This window comes from Phyllostomus discolor, chromosome 7 (genome assembly GCF_004126475.2).
Source record: "Phyllostomus discolor isolate MPI-MPIP mPhyDis1 chromosome 7, mPhyDis1.pri.v3, whole genome shotgun sequence".
Taxonomy (NCBI): Eukaryota; Metazoa; Chordata; class Mammalia; order Chiroptera; family Phyllostomidae; genus Phyllostomus; species Phyllostomus discolor.
Window position 1 is genome coordinate 32,384,469 of NC_040909.2, and position 22,768 is coordinate 32,407,236.

At 43.6% G+C, this 22,768-nt stretch overlaps 1 long non-coding RNA gene across 1 annotated transcript in view; it reads right to left on the reverse strand.

Annotated features, from left to right (window-relative positions):
• Window positions 1-399: 399 nt before the first annotated feature.
• The window catches only part of LOC118501603, a 54,581-nt gene continuing 32,212 nt past the window's right edge, over window positions 400-22,768 (reverse strand). Inside the window, exon 3 of the long non-coding RNA XR_004904227.1 lies at window positions 400-1,440. This is a non-coding gene — a long non-coding RNA (uncharacterized LOC118501603). The remainder of the gene's footprint in view (window positions 1,441-22,768) is intronic.

Below are 22,768 nucleotides of genomic sequence, written 5' to 3' on the forward strand. Positions count from 1 at the left end.
AAGAAAGAAAGAAAAGAAATGCAAATTTTCAGGCCAACCCCAAATCAGAAAGTCCAAGGTGAGACCCAAAAATCTAATTCCCCCAGATGCAGACAGTCAAGTCCTCTGACTGGACCCTTCTGGGCCTCTCCAGGTCCTTGTCTGGACACTCTGTTCCTTGGAGAAGACTTATTCTCTGTCTCCCCTGGCTGGCGTAGCTCAGTGGATTGAGCGTGGGCTGGGAACCAAAGTGTCCTAGGTTTGATTCCCAGCCAGGGTACATTCCTGGGTTGCGGGCCATAACCCCCAGCAACCGCACATTGATGTTTCTCTCTCTATCTCCCTCCCTTCCCTCCCTAAAAAAATAAATAAATAAAAATCTTAAAGAAAAATATTTAAAAGAAAAAAAAAGACTTACTCTCTAACAACCTTAAACTTATTATTTCCTAGTGTGATGTTCTGTGCCACACCTCTTGCCCCACATAAGTCATTCCTTCTAGCTGGAATGGTTTTTTTGGCTGATCCTCACTTGCTAAGTTCTCAGCCTTTAATTTAGAGCAAGTGACACCCCTCCAAAAAGACTACCCTGACTTCCCACACTTCCAAATCTAGGATCAGTCTCCCTCCCTTGTATTCCCATCATTCCTTGTGGATACCTCCCTGCTTAGCACATCTCATCTTATATGATAGGCAGGATTCTAAGATGTCTCCTAAGGTTTCCCCCACCCCACCCCAATATAAATTTTACATAATCTCTGGGAGAGTGAATATGATTGATTTTATTCCCACAATGCTATAGTGTGCATGCTATGTAGTTGACCTTAAAATAGGGAAATTAACCAGGTAGTCCTAACATAGTCACAATAGCCCTTTAAAAGCAGAGTTTTCTTCAGCTGGTTGGTAAAAAGGAAGTCACAGAGAATCAAAGTATGAGAGGGACTCAACCCAATGAGTTTCTCTGTTACTAAGATGGATTAGGGGTTGCTGTAAGGACCTAGGAGCTGAGAGCAGTTTTCAGCTGACAGCCAACATAAGAATGAGAACACTAGTCCTACAGCCTCAACGAACTGAATTCTGCAACCAACAAGGATGAGCCTGGAAATGGATTTTCCCACAGAGCTTCCAGACAAGAGCTCAATCCAGCCAACAACTTTGATTTCAGCCTTGTAGCACACTGAGAAGATGTGCCACACTGAATATACAAAACTGTGAGCTAAACTTAAACCACTAAATTTGGGGCAATTTGTTACACAGCAAGAAAAAAATAACAAATACTGTAATTGTCTGTTTACATAGAATCTCCCTCACTGACTGAGCCCCTTATAGTAGAAACGGACTTTTTAGTTCATTTCTGTATCACTAATGTCTGTCTGGGACATGCCCAGATGAGGTGCTTAGTCAATGCCAGATGGATGGAACTTAGAGCACCTGATTCCATTCTCCAGTAGATGCTTTAGAATCCTAAAAAAAGGAAAAGACTGTTAAAAGGGGAATAGAATATATAAAAATAAACGATGAAATTGAGATGGGGAGAAAAAGAGGGTTTTGTCCCTTTGTTAATTTTTGCAGCAGGGAGCCATCTTCATCTGTTAGGAGTGTACCCTGTATTTGTCTCTTGCAGCTCAACCCCTCACAGCACCAAGAGTTAAGGATATGTGCCCTGATATGGCATCTATTGTTGTTATATCTAATGTCCTTTCTCTCTAAGGTAATGTTGCTTTGTACCTGTAGGGTACAGTACCCAGCCCTCCACCCAGAAGATCACAGTGAGTTGATTCTGCTTGTCTCTATTCCCTGGAAGTTCAGACAGTTAAACTCTTCCATCTAGAAGATGGAGTAAGTAATATAATGACACTGTGACAGTCAGGTTTATTCCTGGAGCCATAGGGGCATCTAATTCCTCGTGTCTAGTGGCAGATCAAGTGGTACCCTGGGACAGCAAAGGCTACACTCTGACCCAGTTTCCCTGTTATGACATGGTTCCTAATTCAAGCTCTTGGAGCCTGCCCATTTTTCAAGTTGATTCTCTAGCCTTCTGCATCTCTGAGCCTCCGACAGACTCTTTTTCTGCTTAAAATACCCAGAATTTGTTTCTGTTGTTTGCAACCAAGAACCCTGACTGATACAAACTCTGAGCATGCTGAACTGACAGCTGAGTGCTTTTTCTATTCCTAAAAGACTTGGAGACTTAAAGCTCTCTCAGTTACCTGTTGTAGCAGTCAAGGTTCTCAGCTGAGAACAAAAGAACCCTCTCTCACTGATTTAAGTGGAAAATATGTTTGTTAAAGGAAAGTGCTACCTCTCAGAATTTCTGGGAGGCCCTGGATCCAGAAACACTATGCTACCCTCCAGATTGCTCCCATGGGTTCTTTGCCAGCAGCCCCACTGGCAGAGAAGTCACAGGTCTCAGCAATACTGTACAGTTCATAGCTAACTCTGGATGCTGAATGTCTCTGTCCCTTCCCTGGCCAGAATGGACTCCTCCAGATACTGGCAACCTAACTGAAGCTTGACACAGGTGTATCTGGTTGGAAGAATCTTAAGCCTGTACTCTGTTCAAGAGAAACTGGTAAAGCCCATTTCTCTCTTCTCTCCAGGAGGCACAGACTCAGAAGGTAAGAAATTCTCCAAACATCCAAACACAGAAGAGGTGTGCAAGAGTGCTGGGTGACCAAGTGGCTTGACAGCTATCCTATTGACTACAACCAGCCTCACTACATCTGTTAATAGTGTTAGAAACACCTTGCATCAGAGAAATCCTTCCTAGCACCTAACCAAAATCCCACATGCTGAAAACCTCTAATTTAACCCTTGTCCTCTGTAAACTGTCTTCAGTGGAATTCTACAAGAGCTTACCACCACCTCCACATATGTGAACAATGACATTCAGTCTCCTTTCAATTTCCTTTTATGCTAGTTAAGAAGTAACAATTATTTTCTCCTTCCCTCTCCCCTATGACTCCTTGGAGCTTTAGTCACCTCCAAAGCCATCCTCTCAACTATTCAGACTTCTCTTCAATTGCTCTAAAAGTCCCACTGCTTGAATGGTTCTCCACCAGATAACATAAATGTTTTCATTTTCTCTCTTCATGCTGCCCCCCTCCCTAGTTCAGACCCTTAGCCACTTGATCCAGTGAACTGCATCCATGTCCCTCCCCCAGGCTCATCCAACTCTGCTGGGCCATGCTGCTCTGTGGGAAAACCACAAAGGCCTAGTATTATGGGGTGTTCAGACGTACAAGCACAGCAGTCCTCCCACCCCCTGGTCACTGCATAGCAAGAGTGCATACCTGGCTCAGAGATCACTGGAATATCTGGTTCTCAAATAAGGTGCAAGTGGGCACACTACTGCTATGGAAAGGAATTCTGCCCTAAGACTTACCCAAGATGAACGTCTCTGCCCCTTCCCTGGCCTGGCGCTTTACCTCTCTGACCTTCAGATTCTTCATCTGCAATGTTCAGATAATAATCACATTTGCCTCACAGAATTTTTAAAATGGTTAAATGAGGTGAAGCATTAAAGTACATATAGTAAGTGCTCAATCTATGTCACCTCAGAGGGATGACATGGAGAACCAAAGTGATTATGGGCACTAAAACATTGTAAAATGCAAGAATCCCATATAATTTCAGAATGTTATTAACATTCTAGCCACTAATATTACTTTCACAAAACTAAGTGAAAAGGTATGGGTACAGCCTTGATTGAATGCACTTTCAGCCCTGGCTGGTGTAGCTCAGTGGAATGAGTGCTGGGCTGCGAACCAAAGGGTTGCTGGTTCAATTCCCAGTCAGGGCACATGGCTGGGTTGCAGGCCAGGTCCCCAGTGAGGAGCATGCAAGAAGCAACCACACATTGATGTTTCTCTCCCTCTCTTTCTCCTTCCCTCCCCCTCTTTCTAAAAATAAATAATTACAATCTTTTAAAAAATGCACTTTCAGGGAGGATGCTACTGGGTTTCCATAAATTGCCCTGAGAAGGGAGAGTGAGTATGATGGTTAATTTTATGTGTCAGCTTGACTGGCCTAAGGGACACCCAAATAGATGGTAAAACATTACTTCTGGGTGTGTCTGTGAGAGTGTTTCTGGAAGAGATTAGCATTTGATTCAGTAACCTGAGTAAAGAATGAGCCAGTTCCTATAATAAATATATGTGTATGGATATATCCTATAATTTTTCCAGAAAAACCTTGACTAATACAAGGAATATAAATCCATTACATACATTCCTAGAATGGTTGAGCTACCCTTGAGCTTTACAGAAGCAGACACTGAGGCAATAAGACCTTGCCCACAATGGACAGTGGCAGAGATGGACCTTGAATCTAGTGCTCCCAGCTTGGTCACCATCACCCTGGCAGAACAAGGTCTCCAACTGGCTGTCATGGACCAGACACAGAACTCCAGACCCACCCACACACCCCAGTCAGGCTTCCAAGAGGCTCCAAACATCCAAACCACCCCCAAAACTAACTTTGCAGTAGTACCAAAGTTGGTTCCCTAAAACATCACTTGAAGACTCAAGGACACATCCACATCAGCAGTGCCTCCTCCATCCTCCTGCATGGGTTTGAGGTCCCCGGCCCCTCTATTAACCCTTTTAAGGAAATTTTAAAATGAAAATAGCAATTCAAGGGTGAATTTTGAAGCTGTTATTGACATCAACACCACACTGAGAACTAGTCCAGTAGATTCTGAGTAAGAGCAAGAATGGGAGATTTATAGGGAATGAGGACAGAGCAGAGTTAAAATAGATTGACAAAGGTCAGAAAAATAATGCAAAGAATAGTTTTGACATGATAAGTAGGATTTTTCTATATCAAAGGCCAAGGCTGGGGGCCACTAAGGAATATAGGAGACTTTGGAGAGGGAAGGGTTAATGAGAGCCATCTCATAGCTGTTCTTCCTCCCAGGCTCACCCCAAACAAGAGACTGAACGAGGCACCTGCCTTCAAGGATGTCATAGCATTCTGCGCCTCCTCATCATAGTGCTTCCATGTCACTAGTTGTGAGCTCTTTGAGGAAAAATTATGTCCTATTGTATCCCTGACACACACGGCCTGGCAAACACTACTTACTGGCTGGGTTTATGGAGGGTGCCTCAAGAAGAATCAACCTGCCTTAATATATTTGCAATCCAGACTTGGAGTGAGGCCTTTCAAATCAAAACTGCTTCTCCTGAGATCTGGGACACTACTGGTCCCCATAATTCCTTTAAATTCAGAGACAAGTCATGGCGTACATTATCTAAAAGACCAGAACCCCTCCTCCGTGGTTAGCCCAGGAGCCCAACACACAGGAATAGAATTCCAAAGTTCTGAAGAGGACGGATAGGTGGGTATGGCAACGTGTGTGAAGAGGAACTAGGCTACATACATATCATGGTATTGGCTTTGCATAGCTGGCACTGTTTTTAATGGGATTGAATGTTTCAGCTCAATTTTTTAAATGAAATCTTATTTTTAAATTGCTTTTAGTTTTACTTAATATAAGAATAAAAATAAATGTCAGTGGTTCCCATTAAATAATATATACATGGTCCATTTAGAAGGTATCCAGTCATGTAACATGAAAAATAGACATTTAATGAAGAAGATATCAGATACAAAAAACATTGTACATAGGACAATAACACCTCAGTCCCCTTCAAAGTAGGCACCTTGGGACCTCACACAGTTCTCCCAATCACCATCAGCTGCCCTGTTGTATATTCCTGAATATCATCAATGGTCTGAAATATCTTCCCTTTCAAAGGTGGTTTTAGTTTTGAGAAAAGCCAGAAGTCACAGGGCACCAAATCTGGTCTGTAGAGGGGCTGAGTCACCTGGGTGGTTTGATGTTTTATAAAAAAAAACTCTACATGAGACGTGATACATAAGCAGGTGCATTGTCATGATAAAGGGGCCAATCACCAGGTGCCCATAGCTGCAGTCTTCGAGTCATCCAAATAGTTCCTGAAGAGGACTGTTCAAGCTTAATGCAAAATTCAATGCAGATCCATTGCTCTACTCACTCAATCATTTTAAATGTGACAGCTACTACCAACATCACTGACTAGTACAGTGACTAGTACAGTGAAGTTGTCATTGTTCACACATGCATATTCCAGTCCACTCTCCTTGGCTGCCAGGTCACACTGATGTCACACAAACTATTCTCGTTATATTAGCAATGGCTGGACTTTTTCTGGACAGGCCTCATATGTATATATAAATAAGGCATATCAGGGATGGGGGGTCTGGGAAATCCCTGGAGATCAAAGGCAGTCTGTGCCCCAGTGTCCCTGCTATAAGACTGTCATTTCTACGATACCCAACCTACTGCCCAAGTCCATTTCTCCCACTGACTGCCTTTTACTTGAGTCACAAAATATCTTCCAGCTCCACCATGGAAGCCCATGGCTTTCACCAAGACCTCATGGCAGGGCCCAAACAAAGGAAAACTGAAGTAGAAAGAAAACACATCACATCCAAACATGCCTTTCTGTGAGCCCTACCTTCTGCAACGCTAATTCAGGAAGCAGCTATCAATTTTCTATGGGAAAGAGAACAAAGGAAATAGGACGCTTGCTGGGGAGTCAGGCCAGATGAAGACTAATATCTCATCTCTCCGTGTTATCTTTTCCACAGTTCAAAAATCAATTAGTAATGAATTTCTCTGGAAACTTCTTAAACAATGTTATTTCATTAAAGATCTGTGCGAGTACCATCAGATTTGCTTTCCAGGTGTGAATTAGAAAATTAGCTTCATCCTCTTAACAATTTCCTCCTTGGTAACATTACATCAGTATATATACACAATGTCTAGTGCTGGCTGAGCAGGAGTCAGTGGGAAGCACATAATTTCTTTTTTTCCCTTCCAGTAATAGAAATAAAAGCAGGCAGGGTGGCAAATGTGTGCACTTCCTAGAACGGGAGCAGGAGACAAAATAAATGAAGAAGTCAGGAAGAAGCGCCTCAGAAGACAGATTGTCACATCCACTTGGAATAACCTGTCAGTAAGTAGCAAAGAAAATAGGTAGAAGAAGACTGTAGTGCCTAAGAAAGGGACCAAGAGGTAGACTTGAAGAAAATCTGTTGTCCCAGTAATGTGCTGCCTAGACGAGGCCAGTTGGGGCACTTTCTCATGTTGTGTAGCTCAGGGCCCCAGACCGATCCATCTTGTTGGGCAGCTTGTGCCACAGGTAACAGGCTGGAGAGGCATGTGCTGCTCTGCGAGTAAGCAGGGTGGTCACTGTAGCTGGGCACAATGCCCATCCTGACATGGAAGTATGCAACTGCCTTATTCCCTGCTTCCCTCAGCAGAAGGAGATGAACCCTCATTAATTCAGACTAATTTGCTAGAAGGCAAACCTAATAGGCAAGTAGTAAGATGCTCTTAAAGGATTCCATTTTATCACTTTCATTTACACATGGTAAAGAGAATTAAGTCTGCCTTTGATGAATAGATAAAAATGATTAGTAGTTAGCTCATTAAAGCACAATTTAAAAATAAATTAACTAACACTTTATCGATTGAACAAAATTATTTTAAAACTGCACTGTGCCAGACAGGGAAAACAACCAAGTCACCATGCCTGACCTCAGGGAGGGTACAATCTGGGTAGGTCAGTAAATAACTGATTGCAACAGAGTAAAATTTGCATTACTAGAGGTCAGCTAAGAAGGGGTGATGGGAACACAGAGAAGGAGCACCTTACTCAGAGGGAGCAAGCCAGGCAGCCAGGACACGGTCTTGAAAGTGTTACTGGAAGTGGGCCTTAGGAACAGTTACAAACTAGCCAGGGTATGAGAGGTAAGAGGGGGTTCAGGGAGAAGGGAAAGTGATGGGGAACACATGGCTATTTCAGGCATTGGTATAGTAACGTGTGGTTTGCAAGCCTCATAGTTCACTTATGTTTTCTCATTTTGACTTCAGAACAACACATTCTAGATGAAGACAGAGCCCAAATGACTTCCCCCAATCCAGATGGTAAAGAGAGGAACCAAGGAATGGAGTCAAGACCCATTTACTCTGTCAGGAATCTGATGAAAACCAGGCTCTCTTCTCAGAAAAAAAAAATGCACATGTAGTCACACACACACACACACACACACACACACACAAAATAAATTTTACAAGTGATTAGATGACACTGAGAACCCCTCTAAAGCTAAGCCTAAGGAGTATAGCTAAGAGGTCCTTCTCTGGGCAGAGCTAGTCTGTGCTTACATCACCCTACATTGTTTGTAGGTTGTAAATGGAGACTCCTAGGCCACTCTGATGAGTCTACTCTCAAGCAGGTAAATGATTACTCCTTTCCCAAGGCTGTTTACCCTAATACTGGTGAGCCTCATGTCCATGGACCGAGCCAAGGAAAGCTTCAGCCCTGCAAAATCTAAATAATCTCAGACTGGAGTCAGACCTAACACTGTGTCTACCCAAAATTGATTGTTGGGCCTTAGGGATCCAGAATTATAGACCACATTTTGGGGGGAGAGTCTGAGTGGGAGGACAAGTGAGCAGTTAGGGTTGACAGACTGGAACTCAGTGAGAGGCAGACAGGTATCTGAGGAAAGAAGCCTTCTAGCTCCTTTTCCCCACCTGTAGGTTTTACAATATCATAGGCAGTTCCCAGGCTGACTTCCAAGCTCTGAGACCCTGCAAAGAACATTTCTCTTAGCAGCAAAATAGAATTTTAAGTGTAACCTAAAAATAGTGAATATAACGGCCTCTCCCCTTTCTTACTCCCGATGGCTTCAGGGTCAGAGCAAGGGGTACATCCTTCTGCTCATCCCACATGCACAGTGTGGCTCAGTGCCTGGCCCACAGCTGGTGATTACTAAATATACACTGAAATGATATATGAATGACATTCCATATCTCCCCATCGGAGATTCACAATCATCTCTGGAAGTGACAAAAATGAAAAGGAATTGAAAAATAGCCCCCCCCCCATGCAGGTTTCATGTCACCACAGCACATTTTCAGAGGTCCCACTCCATTACCTGGGTGTCCACAGTTGCAATGCTCTCACAGGTTTGTTTGTGTACCAGCTACCTTACTGCAGGACAGCCCTCTACCTGCTGCTACAGTGAGGTCCCTGTGGGCTATGCCCAAGCTCTGAGAAGGCTAAATGCCCACCCTGTGGCTCCTTGTCAGACAGCAGGCTGCTCCCACAGTTCCTCTACCTCACCCCACTGGTAAGGATATCAACTAGGAAAATGCAGAATTTAAACGATCCCCCAGGGTGTAAATCAACATCTCTTAGAGACCAAATTCTAGGACCAGAGTAGAAACTGAACATTCTGGAAGCAGTAATTGATTTCATATATCTAAATTTAGAAGGCCTTGAAAGGGAAAGACTAACTATTAAGACATGTTATTTAGAAGATAAGCCTTTAATCAAAGAGATGAATCAAACCCAAACTCAAACCAAATCCTGCTCAAATCAGGGGTTTGAAATATAAGTTCCTTTGGGGATAAAAGTCAGACCTTATTTAACTTGAAAATGAATAAGAACTTTCACAAAAGAATAAACTCCACCAACAAAATTAGGCCATCTGATAACTGTGATAATCACCAAAAAATCGTTAGTTGCAAATCTGAAATACTTTGAACAAAAATGATGCTGTGTGCTTAGAGACTGACTGAGCGTTGAAAGTTCACAGTTCCTTCAAATCACATGGGAAATCAGACTCTCTAGTGAATGAGGTGCCCACCATCTTGAACTCTGATATGGGCCCCAACCCAGCACTCCCTGTTATGACCTCTGTTATGCCTCTCCCCCTCCCCCAGCAGGCCCTCCTCTTACCCTCCTCAGTCTCCTCAACAGCAAAGTGGAGTCGATAACCTCTCATTTCTCCTCATCTCAAGTTCAGTTTAGTTTAACAAATATTTCCTGAATGTCTACTCTGTGCATAGGACTGCATTAGGTGGTGTAGATACAAAAATGAATAAGACAATGTTTCTAGCATGCTGGAACCCTGCCAGTCAAGTGACAGACTGAAGATAGGGAGATGTCCAGGGTGCTGAAGTGAGAACGGTGGCTTGAGGATTGGAGGATACAGCATGATAGACCAGCCTAAGAGCTAGATAGGAAGGAACTGGAAAGTGAAGAGGAAGGAGGACATTCCACTTGGAAGGAACGTCAGAAGACTAGAGAGGCAGGACCTATACTAGTGAGAGTGAAGAGCATAGGTAATTTGGTCCTTTCAGAACTTAAGGGCAGAGCAGCACGGAATGGCAGGTGATGAGGCCTAACAGCTGGGAAGGCACCAGCCTGGAGAGCCTGGGCTAAGCATTTAAACTTTACCTGAAGGTACAGCCAATAGGGGGCGCTCTGTAGGCCTGGACTCAGAAAGAAGCTGAGGTCCTCCCAGCACTTCTATCTCATTCAAACTTATGGTCACTGCAGATCTGCTGCAGACTCCTGCATATAGCTTCATACTAAGTTGACCATTTGGTAATCTGCCTGGTGCAGTTCACAGGGTGAACTCAGTGTTCTCCACCAATTCTTAGCTCATCTTCACAAAGTTCAGAAGGATGACACTCCTTATGTGCTGTCAAAGACACCTGAAACGGGAGGGTCCCAAGAGCTATAAGAGTCAAGAGTCTGGCCTGGCAATGGCACGTCGGCACATGCACACATTTGGGTCCCAAGTAGGGCCTAGCTAACCACCTGTCACAAAGAAATTCTCAGCTCTGTTATTATTTCTACCCACAGAGCATCTGGAAATTATACATCTTCCCAGATAAAGATTCAGGGCTGAAAAACAGATCAATCACAAACACACACACACACATACACCACAAGCCTCTGAATGCTACAAAATCTCAGTATCTTTATTTAACCCTCTTAATTTTTCTTCATAACACATCACAAGCTAATCATACATTATGCGTCTTATATTTGCTCATTGTCTATCTCTCAAACTGTATTAGAGGGGAAAGATTCTTCCTGTTCACTGAAATACCATCTAAGCCTAGAACAGTGTCTAGCCAAAGTAAAGTCCCAATAAATATATGCAGAATAAATAAATGAGTAATAGTACACCTATCTTCCACTAGCAGGCTTGATTTTTTAAAAACTGTTCACTACATCAGAGAATGAGAAAATGGTGCACATTGGAGGAAATAAGAATGACTGATGGCTTTATTTATTGTATTAATTTCATTAACTCAAAAAAATTTCTTGAGAACCCATGATATACCAGACACTTAAAATGTCTTCAAAATTTGTATACATGTTTTAAAAAATACTCAGGTGGTTTAAAACAAAGGGAAGGAATATTAAAGAATTCTGTAGCCTTCAAAACAGGAGATCCAGATCTCATGCATCCTGAAACGTGAAGGGATTTCACCAAAATTACTTGTTCAACCATAATAGCAGGTGTGGGAAAGAAAGATGAAAGCTATCGATTGCCATAAATAGCTCTCCAAATCCTTTCTTTCGTGACATCAATCATTTCAAAATAACCGAAAAATTAGGAGAAAAGTCCCCAGTCAGTACAGAGGATACAGTGACTTTTAAAGAACTAAAATGCCAGGCAGAATTGAGAGTTTTCCACCTGAATACCAAATAGAAAGGTGGTGGGAGTACTATTGATGGAATGCATGCAGTTATAAGAAAAGCATTTGATATAGTGGCATAAAGTGTTACACTCAAAATTAATTCAAATTGGCTTAGTAAGGAGTGCTGCCACATAAATTTAAAACTGGCTCAAAGTGTGCAAACAAAGGGTGATGACAAATGAAAATATATGGAGTTGGGGGAGAGGTAGGGTGCATGGGGTCATCTTTATTAATGATCTGAAAGAGGGAGAGTAAACAGCATGTTAATGAAACTTGCAAATGATGCTAATTTGGGAGGTGTTGCTCTGATCACTGCGGACAGAGAAGGAATGTAAATGAACCTTAAGTGGTAATAAATATGAAGAGGAAACAATAGCATGAAATTCAATTGGGAAAACGCAAGCCGCGCCCAGTGCAATGACTCACGCACTCCCACCCCAGAGCTCTTTGCCCCTTGCATTTGTGGGAGGGGGCTGGAGAGGAAAAGAATATAACCCTAGCCCAGAAAGGTGTAATCTAACAAAGTATTTCTTCCTTGTGCAATTTTCTTTCACAGGTCCTTTAAAATTCCACAAAAGGCTTTTCCTGGATTCAGCGCAAGAGTGGTGTTTGCCCTTGGATGATGGGCTCCATAAATTACCATGAGGAGAGGCTGTTAAAAGAAAAGAACCAAAGAACGAGGGGATGGGGAAATTGATTTATGAGAAATGACCCAAAGGGGTAGACATTTGTTAATTGATGGCTAAGTGGCAACATGATAGTGACCTGCTGAGATCACTACATGACAAATAACCAAGGGGAAGAAATATTTAGTACCAGACAAGGAACTTCTTCATTCTGCCTGCCAGCAGTGCCTCTCTTGAGTCTCACCAGTGTAATTCTGATGGGCTTCCCCTCTGTGCAGCCCACATTGTGGGCTCTCCTCACCCGACCCCTGCCCCACCCCCAGCACTACAGGTGATGCCCTTCTCACTTCTGCCAGTGACCTGATCGATAGCATGAGTGCAGGGGTCAGGGGGAGCTCAAGGAGGTCACAGACGCACTGGAATGGACACCACACCACACCCCACAAAAGGGAAGGTACAGGAGATGAGGTCTCAAGTGCGTCCCTCTTCTCAAACAAGTGTCTTCCCGCATCAAGAAAATGAATGTGATAGCACTAGGCAAGTAGATATGATTATATGTAAATATGAGTGTTGATACTATGTTTATTTCTGTAGCATGTTCAGCCACCCAGATTTATGACTTCCAGCCAGAGATCCGTCTGGGGCTGCGCCAGGGATAGCTTGTAGACGGAAACTGTAAGAGAGAATGCCTCAAGCGTCGGTTTGACTCAGAATTCTAGGCAGACAAAGTGGGAAGGCTTAGAGCCTGTTGGTCCCACTCCCTTATTTTACACATGAGGACTTAGCAAAAGTCTGTTGAATGTGTTTGTGCAAAGAGAGGCTGCCCAAGGTCACATCACATTGTTTCAGTAGTAACAGTGTTAGATAACAAATCTCTCAATCCACATTTTGGAGAAGAGAAAACTGACATCAAACTCTTGCTCAAAATCACAGAGCTAGAGTCCTCTGCCATCTCATTGGGTAGGTCAGTGTCTGAGCCTAGAAAGGACCCAGACACCTGGACTGTTGACACAGCTTGGCTTTCTCACAGCTCAGGGTCCCTAACAGTTCTCTTTGGTGTCCAAATCCAACCCTGGACAGAGAAATCCAGGTGACATTCTGAACTTCCAAATTGGTACTAGCTTTATACCTTCAGACAGTAGCCTTGCAAGAATCTTATGGTTCTTTAAAAATATGTCCCAGAATTTGCACTGGATCTGTAAGAAATTGAGAGAAGAAGCCTGCATTCTATTGAATAGATGGGGTATCTCCTAAAGCCAGGACTTCCTTCTACATAGCCACTCTGCTGGGTCTGCATATACCTTTCCAGGGCCCTTCAGGAAGTCAGTGACAACCCAGGGAGATGGCTTTGCAATTTCAGAATTCCCAAAACATAACCATCCTCTATGGTGAGCTCTGGGGCTTCCGAAAATCCACTGCAGACCCTAATGTGGGTCCCATAGAGTCAGCTGTGCAGCAGACTCAATTACGGTCAGAAATATAGCCCAGAAACATGCTGATCCCATAGGGATGTCTGCACCCAGATCAGAAGGTAAGTCACTGTCACCAAGGCCCCAAGCCAAGCCAGTGAGGACAGTGGAAGTAGAAGGCCTGGAACAGCATACACCAGCCCTCGCTGGATATGGAGGAAAAGCAGCCTTGAACTCTGGGTGCTTCATGAGATGAGTCACAGGTTAACAGCATCCTCAGTCCTGGAAGTAAGGATGGGTTCAAGAATAGCCACACCACTGCAGAGCTCCCAGACTCATCCACCTCACCTCCTCTTAGCTTAGCCCCAACACCGATCCCTAAAATGAGACTGGCATTTCATCAGAAATCATCCATCAAGTTCCAGGGCTCCTTCTGAAATGTGCCCATAGTCATCTCACCAGCAAGAGCCACAAGATCCAGCCAGTTATTGGCAATAGTTTCAGATCTTAGTACAGGGGTCAGCACCTACTGGAAACTAAATAAATGCTTAGTGAGTGAATGAGTGGTTGAAGTAGTCATCTGTCCATCACCTTACCTTAAGAGGGGCCTGTAACCTCAGCTATCACTACTGCATCTCTTATCCACACATCCTTATCTGCTTATCCCTGATAAAGATGCCCCTGATGTCAGATGCTTCAGTGGTCAGGGATGCTCACACCACCAGGAATTCCACAAGGCCTCATGAATGGGAAACACTGGTTGGGAGGAATAGGTCAGAGGACTTGAGTTTTAATCCTGGTGCTGACACTTAACCTCTATTTGATCCTAAGCAAGTCACTGTCCCACTCTGAACCTCAGGATTCTCCCCTACAAACTGGAGGAGGCACTGGAATGGCATACTGTTTCTACAATCCCTGATACACTGCAGATGCCCCACTCATGTCTAGGCCTTTCTCAGACATCCATTGTTTGGAAGTTGAAAATCTAGTGCATGCTGCATCTCAGGGCTCATCACTGGCTATAAGTCGACGAGTGGAAACTAATCACAGAAGCTGAGCTCGGACTTTTCTGAGGATGTGGTGGCTGGTGGGATTGGTAAACCTCCAGCATGGCAGTTATGAGTAGAATATTTCATGTGTCCCAGAGCTGAATAATCAGAACAACTCTCATCTTCTCATCCCCTACATGTACCTGGACTGTAAAGAGAAAAGGACCTTGAACTACACAATGGGGTCAGTAGCACTTGCCTCTCAGAGTCATTGTGAAGATTAAATGAGATGCTATATGTAAAGCATTGCACACATTGTGAATGATCAACAAACATTAGCTCATATTATTTTCTTTCCAACTTCATTTCTATGGCATACTTTCCCCAAATCTCTCCTTTGTTCTTCCCAGCACTCTTACTCCTCTGTTCTTATGTGTTGTATGATGGTTGTGACTATCTCTCTCTCTGACACCCTTAGACCTGAGGTCAAGGGTAGTCTCTGGTTCCTCCCTGTGTCCCAGATCCAGCAAAGGACTTGGCACCAGAGGGTACTCAGCAAGTGAGGGAAATGCTTTTTCTTGTGCCTGTCCTGCTTCCCACCTGCTTTCTCGTCTATCCTACGAGAGGAAGGTGGAGGTCACAGAGGAGGAAAGAGAATTGACACTTTGGCTGTGCATCTTCAGTAGGCAAGACACTGCCTTGTAGATTGTTTCATACACTTCCTCTCAGTCCATGCTGGGATGAGGGGCCTTGTGACCAATGACTTCATTACAGCCCCAAACCTAGAGAAGCTTAAACCCTGCAGCATGAACAGAGAAGATGCAAGGAGCCAAGAAGATGCAAACACAGCAAATACCATTCTGGCAGGCATGAATTTCAATCCACGAATTTGGGAATATCAAAAATTGTACTGTACTTTCTGCAATTTAACTTAATTCACAACTTTTCCACCAAGTTAATCAGATCAGGTGTTGCTGCCAGAAATAAATTAACCCTGAACTTCAGTGGCTTATTTCTTGTATACGTTACATGACTAACACAGGTCAGCTGGAGAATGTGCTTTCCATGGTCACTCAGGGACCCAGGCTGTGCAGAGCCCTATCACGTGACTCTGTCATCTCAACATATGACGGGAGAAGTAAAAAGCTGGAGGGTGACACTGGGCCTTTCCCCTGCCTAAGCATGGAGGTGATTCATATCACTTCCACTTACAGCTCTTAGCTGGCCTTAAATGCAAGAGGCTTGGAAGTGTTTTCCTATGTGCTCAGGAGGAAAATGAGACAGGATTTGTTTTCTCTGACACTAAGTAAACCTCAGTCCCTGAAATTATTTTCCACTTCTGCAGACTGTGACCCATTTATTTCTAAGTTCTTACCCTATGCCAAAGTAATACTGAAGAGGGGATTCCCACATGGCCCTTGATCATCTGTTTACATTGGTGACCAGTGAGATGGCCACTGTCTCTGTCCACGCAGCCCCTTCACGACTGCAGCTCTCTATTTCTATTGCGAGCATGGTATATGAGCCTTCCTCTGAAAGGCAGCCGGTGATCCCATCTGCACCACACAGCTGTGTTCACTGAGACCTCACTGCCTCACCAATGTAGGCCAGGAATTTGGGTCCAGTTCTCTGTTAATCTGGGTTCCATCAGCCTCTTTCTCTTCCCATTCCCCAGCCTGTGGATGGGGATGGGGAGCTTCTCCTCTGTGTCTTTTCAAGAGACTTTTTGATCTATCCTCTTCCTTTAAGAATTATGCTTCTAAAACAAAGTCCTAGAAGGGAATTGTCTTACTGACAACATCTGCCTTTTACTCTGCCCTGCATCTTCCTCAAGGTGATGAACATAGAACCAGTATAAATAGGAGAAAGGGACAGGGGGAAATCCAAACAGAAGGAAAAAGACATACATAAGAGACTCAGAATTTTATCCAGATACACCCAAACAACACCTTCCCAGGGTTAGAAAAGAGAGGCACTGGTCCACAGCTCAGGCTCACTTTCAGGCCAGGATGAGCCCATCTGCCCCTGTGACCGCCCAGTCCACCAATGACCAGAGGCACATTCCAACATGGTGATTCCAGGAAGTCTTAGACCCACAAAAAATGGGCAGCTCAGAGACCCCCACCATCAATGAATAGAACAGAAAACACACAGCCCTGACCCCATAAGCCTGGGGCTAGGAGCACAAAGTCAGGTTCCCCAGGGGCATCACCAGGAGCAGAAACCACTACACAGAGACCTTACGGGTGTGAGCTCAGTTCCTCTGCTTAGAAAGAGTGAGGTTCGAACTGAGACACATAGCACTAGAATCCCAGAGGAGGGACTGATGCAGGAACAGCTAGGACACTTGAGGCAAAGCACAGAGTAAGGAGAGAGGGAGCCTCAGCCAAGAAACCTTGTGCAGCCTTGGTCCCAAAGACCAACACTCTTAAAGGAAAAGGAGGCCTCCTGCCCACAGTGTCACATGACTGGCCATCCGAGGGCCTTTTTGGTACTGAATTCTTCCCATAAGCCTGGAAAAGGGATGACTAAATGTGTAGCCACTGAGCTATTTTAGCTAAATATAGTCTGTTATCCTCAAAGGAATTCAATTTTTTAAAAATTTACCTTGGATGGTTTAAATCCCCAAATCTTTTTTATTGTGTTATTGTTAACATGGGGTTCTGGGTGTGGTGGTGGGTTTTAATGTTGCTTTGTTTATTTTAAACTCACCACTGGCTTTCACGCAGATTTAAATCGAATCACGCTGCCCAGCAGTGCTCCTCTTTATTGTTTAAAAGCTGATCACATCTCTTTCTGAAAAGCACAGCACACTTGTTACTCTTGCTACAAAGCAGCCACAATTTACTGGGCTGAAAATCAATATATGATTGAATCCAGCTCCTGCTCCTCCCTGGAATTCTTATAGCCTCTGAACTGACGGCCCCACATCACTGTCCCACCCAGGCATTTACCTTCAAAATCTGGAGGGAAAAGAATCCATTTTCCAATGAATGAAAAGAACACTAAAGAAATTATTTTAAACACCAAAGAGAGATTCAGCATTACTTGGGAGCTGAGCAGACAATCCTTGGGAAAGAAGATAAATGACAAGTTTCAAACTAAAGCACAGGTCTATTCTATATTGCTCAGCTAGCTGGAAGGAGTCATTGCCTGGAACACACTATGATTCAGCTTTAAAGATGTTTTATCTCACCCATGAGTTTTTAAATACGTGATCTAGAAGAATTAGCATCCTGTCTACAGGGACATCCTTTTAGAATCCACCCAGTACAGAGAATGGAGCTGCAAGAATTGCTGCTCTTTCCTCACCCATGAATTTCAGAAAGGAGGAAGAAGAAATAGGCTGTCATACCTGGGTAATCCCCAGCATCAGGAGACAGCTCCAAAGTCAGGCCAATTCACCTGTTCCCAGTCCTACTTTCACTGAATGGGGGGAGGAGGTACAACAGAAGTGCAAGACTGGGGAGCTGCCTCACTTGACCCTTTTTTTTTTGTAGGTGTGTTTCCAAGCCCAGGAAAGGTCTAAAGGAAAAGGTTTTACTCCATCTCCCTCTGTGGAGGATGGGAGCATTGCTGTGAAGTCAGGTAGACAGAATACAGGGTATATTTAAAGGACATTGAACAAAAGTGCTTCATTTCTGGGTAATAAAAGAGCCAAAAAAACCCCAGAAAATTCATGAGGAGACTTCTTGAAGACTCCTGACTTCTGAATGTCTGTGTTAAAGTTGGGGATAGGCAGGAGGAGAATTTAACTCAGGTTGGCAAACATGGTTAAAGGCCAGATAGACAGCCCATGCGCTCAGTAGATAATGTGAGGAAAGTGCAGAAGCTGATGTCGTCTAATCCCTACATGGTATTTCATGACAAGTATGCCTAAAGAACTGTCATTTAACGTGTATTTTTTCACTCTTTTTTTTTTTGCATGTAAACCAAAGAGTTAGCTCTAGCTAGAGTTAGTATATCTGACAGGGCTTGAAGAGGACATTAAGATTTTCACCACCTAGCAAGAGATCACCATGTAGAGATGACGACTTCAAATTGTCTGTTAGGTTACCCAAGTTGGATAGATGGAGCAGGGAGACATACTGGTGGACACTGCAGGACACATGGATGAGTTAGATAGGAAAGAAACAGGGAGCCTTTGGGAGTCTTCAGCGGGATAACGTTTATATATATGAGAAAAAATGATCTGGCAAGTGAAAAGCTAACCAAGACCCCAGATTTTATATGTTACAGCTGACCTCATGACTGGAAGAGAATGGTCATCCTCTCTGACACAGACACTAGAGAGGACTTATGTTTAAGCCAGCAGAGCAAGCACTGAAAACCTCAATCCCTTATCTAAGTGCACAGAGATGATAAATAAACACGTGTGTGTATTTAGAAACACAATGCCATGGTAAAAAGCCTAGGAAGGTACATATCCATAAACCATCTGTTAAGGGGGTTCCTAAGCCAAAAAAAACAATATTGTAGCCCATAGACTATATGGGGGTCAAAACCAGCTCACTGTGAGGGTACAAGTTTAACTCCTGTATGGAGTCAGAGCCATTAGACCTATATACAAGAGGATGAAACCATGCCTCACAAAGCCACCCCTATAAACAAGGAATGGAACAAAATTATCCACACAGATAGGTATCTATAATAGTGACCCTTGCAAGTCCTGGACAAAATCAATCCCATCCCCAAAATGCCATCCATCCTGGCATTTTGTATGGAAGAAGCTTGCATACCAACACATCAAGCATCTTAACATTCCTTAAACCCTTCAGTCCCTTTTACTTCTTACTCTCCTTCCACTGCCTGGAATCTTGTGAAAAAGCTGTTCTTTCCCTGCTTAGTAAACATTTCCAGAACCTCCTGAGAACATAAGCTTCTTTTTTATTAGCACACATCCATCCTCCTGGACAGAGTAGATGTTTAGGGGTACACACATGACTATATGTAGAGCCAGTTAGTAGATGGATTTAAAAGCTGGAATTGTGTACAAAATACCTCCCTTTGTGAGACTGAAAGTAAAGCTAAGACAGTGAAGGAGATGGACAGAGAGATAACAGAGATGGAGATATAGGCTGAGGTACTTTTCAGAGAAAGGTAGAGATTCTTCATAACATTATTTGAAACCCTTACTCCAGCTATGCCTGAAACTATCCATTTTTCCTTATGGCATGAGGTAATACAATTATTTTTTCTTTCTTGCATTAGTTTGTGTTAAGTTTATATCACTTTCAACTGGCAAAGTCCTAGTAAACACAAGTCTTCCACTCTTTCCTCTCCTGCTTTCTTCACCTAGAAATCTGCCTATCTTTCAAGTCCAAAGGCAAATGTTACTTCCTCTGTGATGCTCTAGAGGTATATCAGTGGAGAGAGAGAGAGAGGAAGAGGGAGAGAGAGAGAGAGAGAAAAGGGAGGGAGGAAGGGAAGGAAGGAAGGAAGGAAGGAGGGAAGGATGTTCCTTTTGGGGTAGTGTTTGCTGATTTCCAGGATATAAAATTTCACACCATGGCTAAGTTCAAGTTACCAATATTAGATTACTGAACGCAGTGTTGGGAAAAGATGTGCAGAATCAGAGTTAACTCCATTATACCTCCAGATCCTGATGGCAGACCTGGATATAAGGGTGGCAGCTATAGGAGCTGCCTGACCTCGACAGTACACACTAAGTACAAAAGTCGCTAGGACTTTACTCCCCGAATACCCAACCAAGCCCACTTGTCCTTGTTCTGTTTTCTCAACTGACCTGTCTTTCCACCAGCATCACCTGTGCCCCAAGAGGGCAGTGGCCCCTATTATCCCAGCATAAGCATGGAGTATCACAATCATTGGTTATATTTTTGTCACAGTGCTCAATTGTGAACTCCTCATGGACAAGAACTGTGTGCTTCACCCTTGTCTCCTGGGGGCTAGACTTATAGAAGCTCCCAGAAAAACCTTGGAATGAGAAAGGTAGCTCTAGTGGCAACAAGTGAAGGTAGAGGAGGTCTGTGAATATTTAAAGGCAGAGGAGTTGCTAATGGAGAGGAGAATACTGGGAAATGTTTAAAAACTCTGGAAAAGAAAGGAAGCAAGGTGCGTCAGAGGTTATGGGAGACTAGAGAAACAGGCAGGATGGGCCATCTGGATGGGAATAATGAGAACCTGGGCATGGGAACAGAAATGTGTTATGCATGGTGAGGAGGGAGTAAACACAGAAAATTGTGTCCCCTTCCTCCTGGAAAGTCAAGACAAAGAGAGGGAAGCAGAGGGGTGGGGCAGGGATCAGGACATCAGGCCTAGAGGAGCTAGCCATTGGGATTCAAGACAGGATAGAGGAAAGCTTTGGCCCAGCTGAGGCTGAGCAACTTACAATTCACTTGTTCACACATTTACAGTTCTGCACCGTGTTCAACTTCATGACTTCCAGCAATGACCCACAAACCATATTTAAAGCTGCAATTACTCTCTGAGAATAAAGGGCTGAGCAGTTATCTGTCTCTTCCCACAAACCCACCTCATTCTCCTGATTTACTTTTCCAAGGCTGTGCCTGACAATACTTCTGCAGCAAGTACCCAGGGTGGCCAGACCCAGCCAGCGGGGGCTACAGTGGAGAATTAAACTCAGCCAACTGCAACAGGCCAGGAGTTACATTGCGTTGCCCTGACAACTAATGGACAGAGCTAGGGAGAGATAGATGGAGATGGCTGAGGTCAATGGGTAATAAAACCCTAGTTAAAGGCTGGTTTTTCTCTCCTTCATTTCTGCTGATATAAACAGGAGAAAAAAAGAAAGGTAATTGGGAGGCAGATCCCCTGAGAGACATGCCAGGCAGGAACTGCAGATTCTAAGCATAAGGCCCTGGGCTAAACTGAGGGTCAAACCAGGACATACCTAGAGCCTCAAATGTCCTGCTCAGATGGAAACACAAACCAAAGGCATTGAGAAGGAGACACCCAAGCTTTTACTGAGCACCTGATGTATGTAGAATATGGTCCTAAAAAGAGGATATAAACAAGAAGTTTCAAGAGGGAGTACAGTATAGGCCCTGGCCCTTCAGCCTCAAAACTGATCTCTGACATTTACTGCCTGAGGAACCTGGGGCCTGATACCAGATATTAGCCCCAAGTCTTATGTGTAATGAGGATAACAGTACTATTATCTCAGAGTTATTGGCTGATCAAGGAGATAATTAGTGTAAAGGAGGTATCATAGTCCTTGCTTGCAGTAGGCACTTAATGAATGGCAGCACATAATAACAGATGACACCACTGAGCCCCTATTTTAAGCAAACACAATTCTTTTTTTTTAAAGTTTCTTTCTGCCTCTACAGTCTTTTTTTTTAAGATTTTGTTTAATTATTTTTAGAGAGGGAGGGGAGAGAGATAGAGAGAGAGAGAGAAACATCAATGTGCAGTTGCTGGGGGTTATGGCCTGCAACCCAGGCATGTACCCTGGCTGGGAATCGAACCTGGGACACTTTGGTTCCCAGCCCAGGCTCCATCCACTGAGCTATGCCAGCCAGGGCTGCAAACACAATTCTTAATGTTTTACACACGTTTCTTCATAACAATCCTATGGGGCAGCTACTGCTACATACCCATTTTACAGATCAGGAAGCAAGGCACAGAGAACACAAGTAACCTGCCCAAAATGTCACAGGTGGTAAGTGGTCAAACCAGAGATTGCACCCAGGCCCTCTGGCTGCAGAACCTGGTCTATACAACCATATCAGCAACGCAGGTAAGTCATTAAGGTTGGAGGAACAAAAAGAATTTTAACAGACTATTTACGTGTCTTTGCATACAAACACAGAAATAGTAGTTCTAGAAGAATATGCAATTAAAAACTAACACCATTTGCCTCTGGGGAAAAGAAAGGCAAAGAAGGGAGCATTTTTACTATATATTTACTGCGGATTTTGAACCACAGGAAAGAACTGCCTGTTTTAAAAATGAATAAATTAAATTAAAATTTAAAAATAGAGGGCAGAAAAAGTCACTTTCAATATATTTATTTTAAGCAGTAATTGAAGGTGAAAGAACGGGTTCCTGTTCTCCAGCCCCTGACATGATAGTGGAGGAACAGCCCACCGGCAGGTGATTACAGAACACAGTGATAAATGTCTGTACATGTGCATATAATGTGCTGCACGGGCCCTAAAGAGGATGTGAAATTCTGCATATGGAAAGGCAGTCTGGGGGGAGAGTTCTAAAATGAGATCTTTCCAG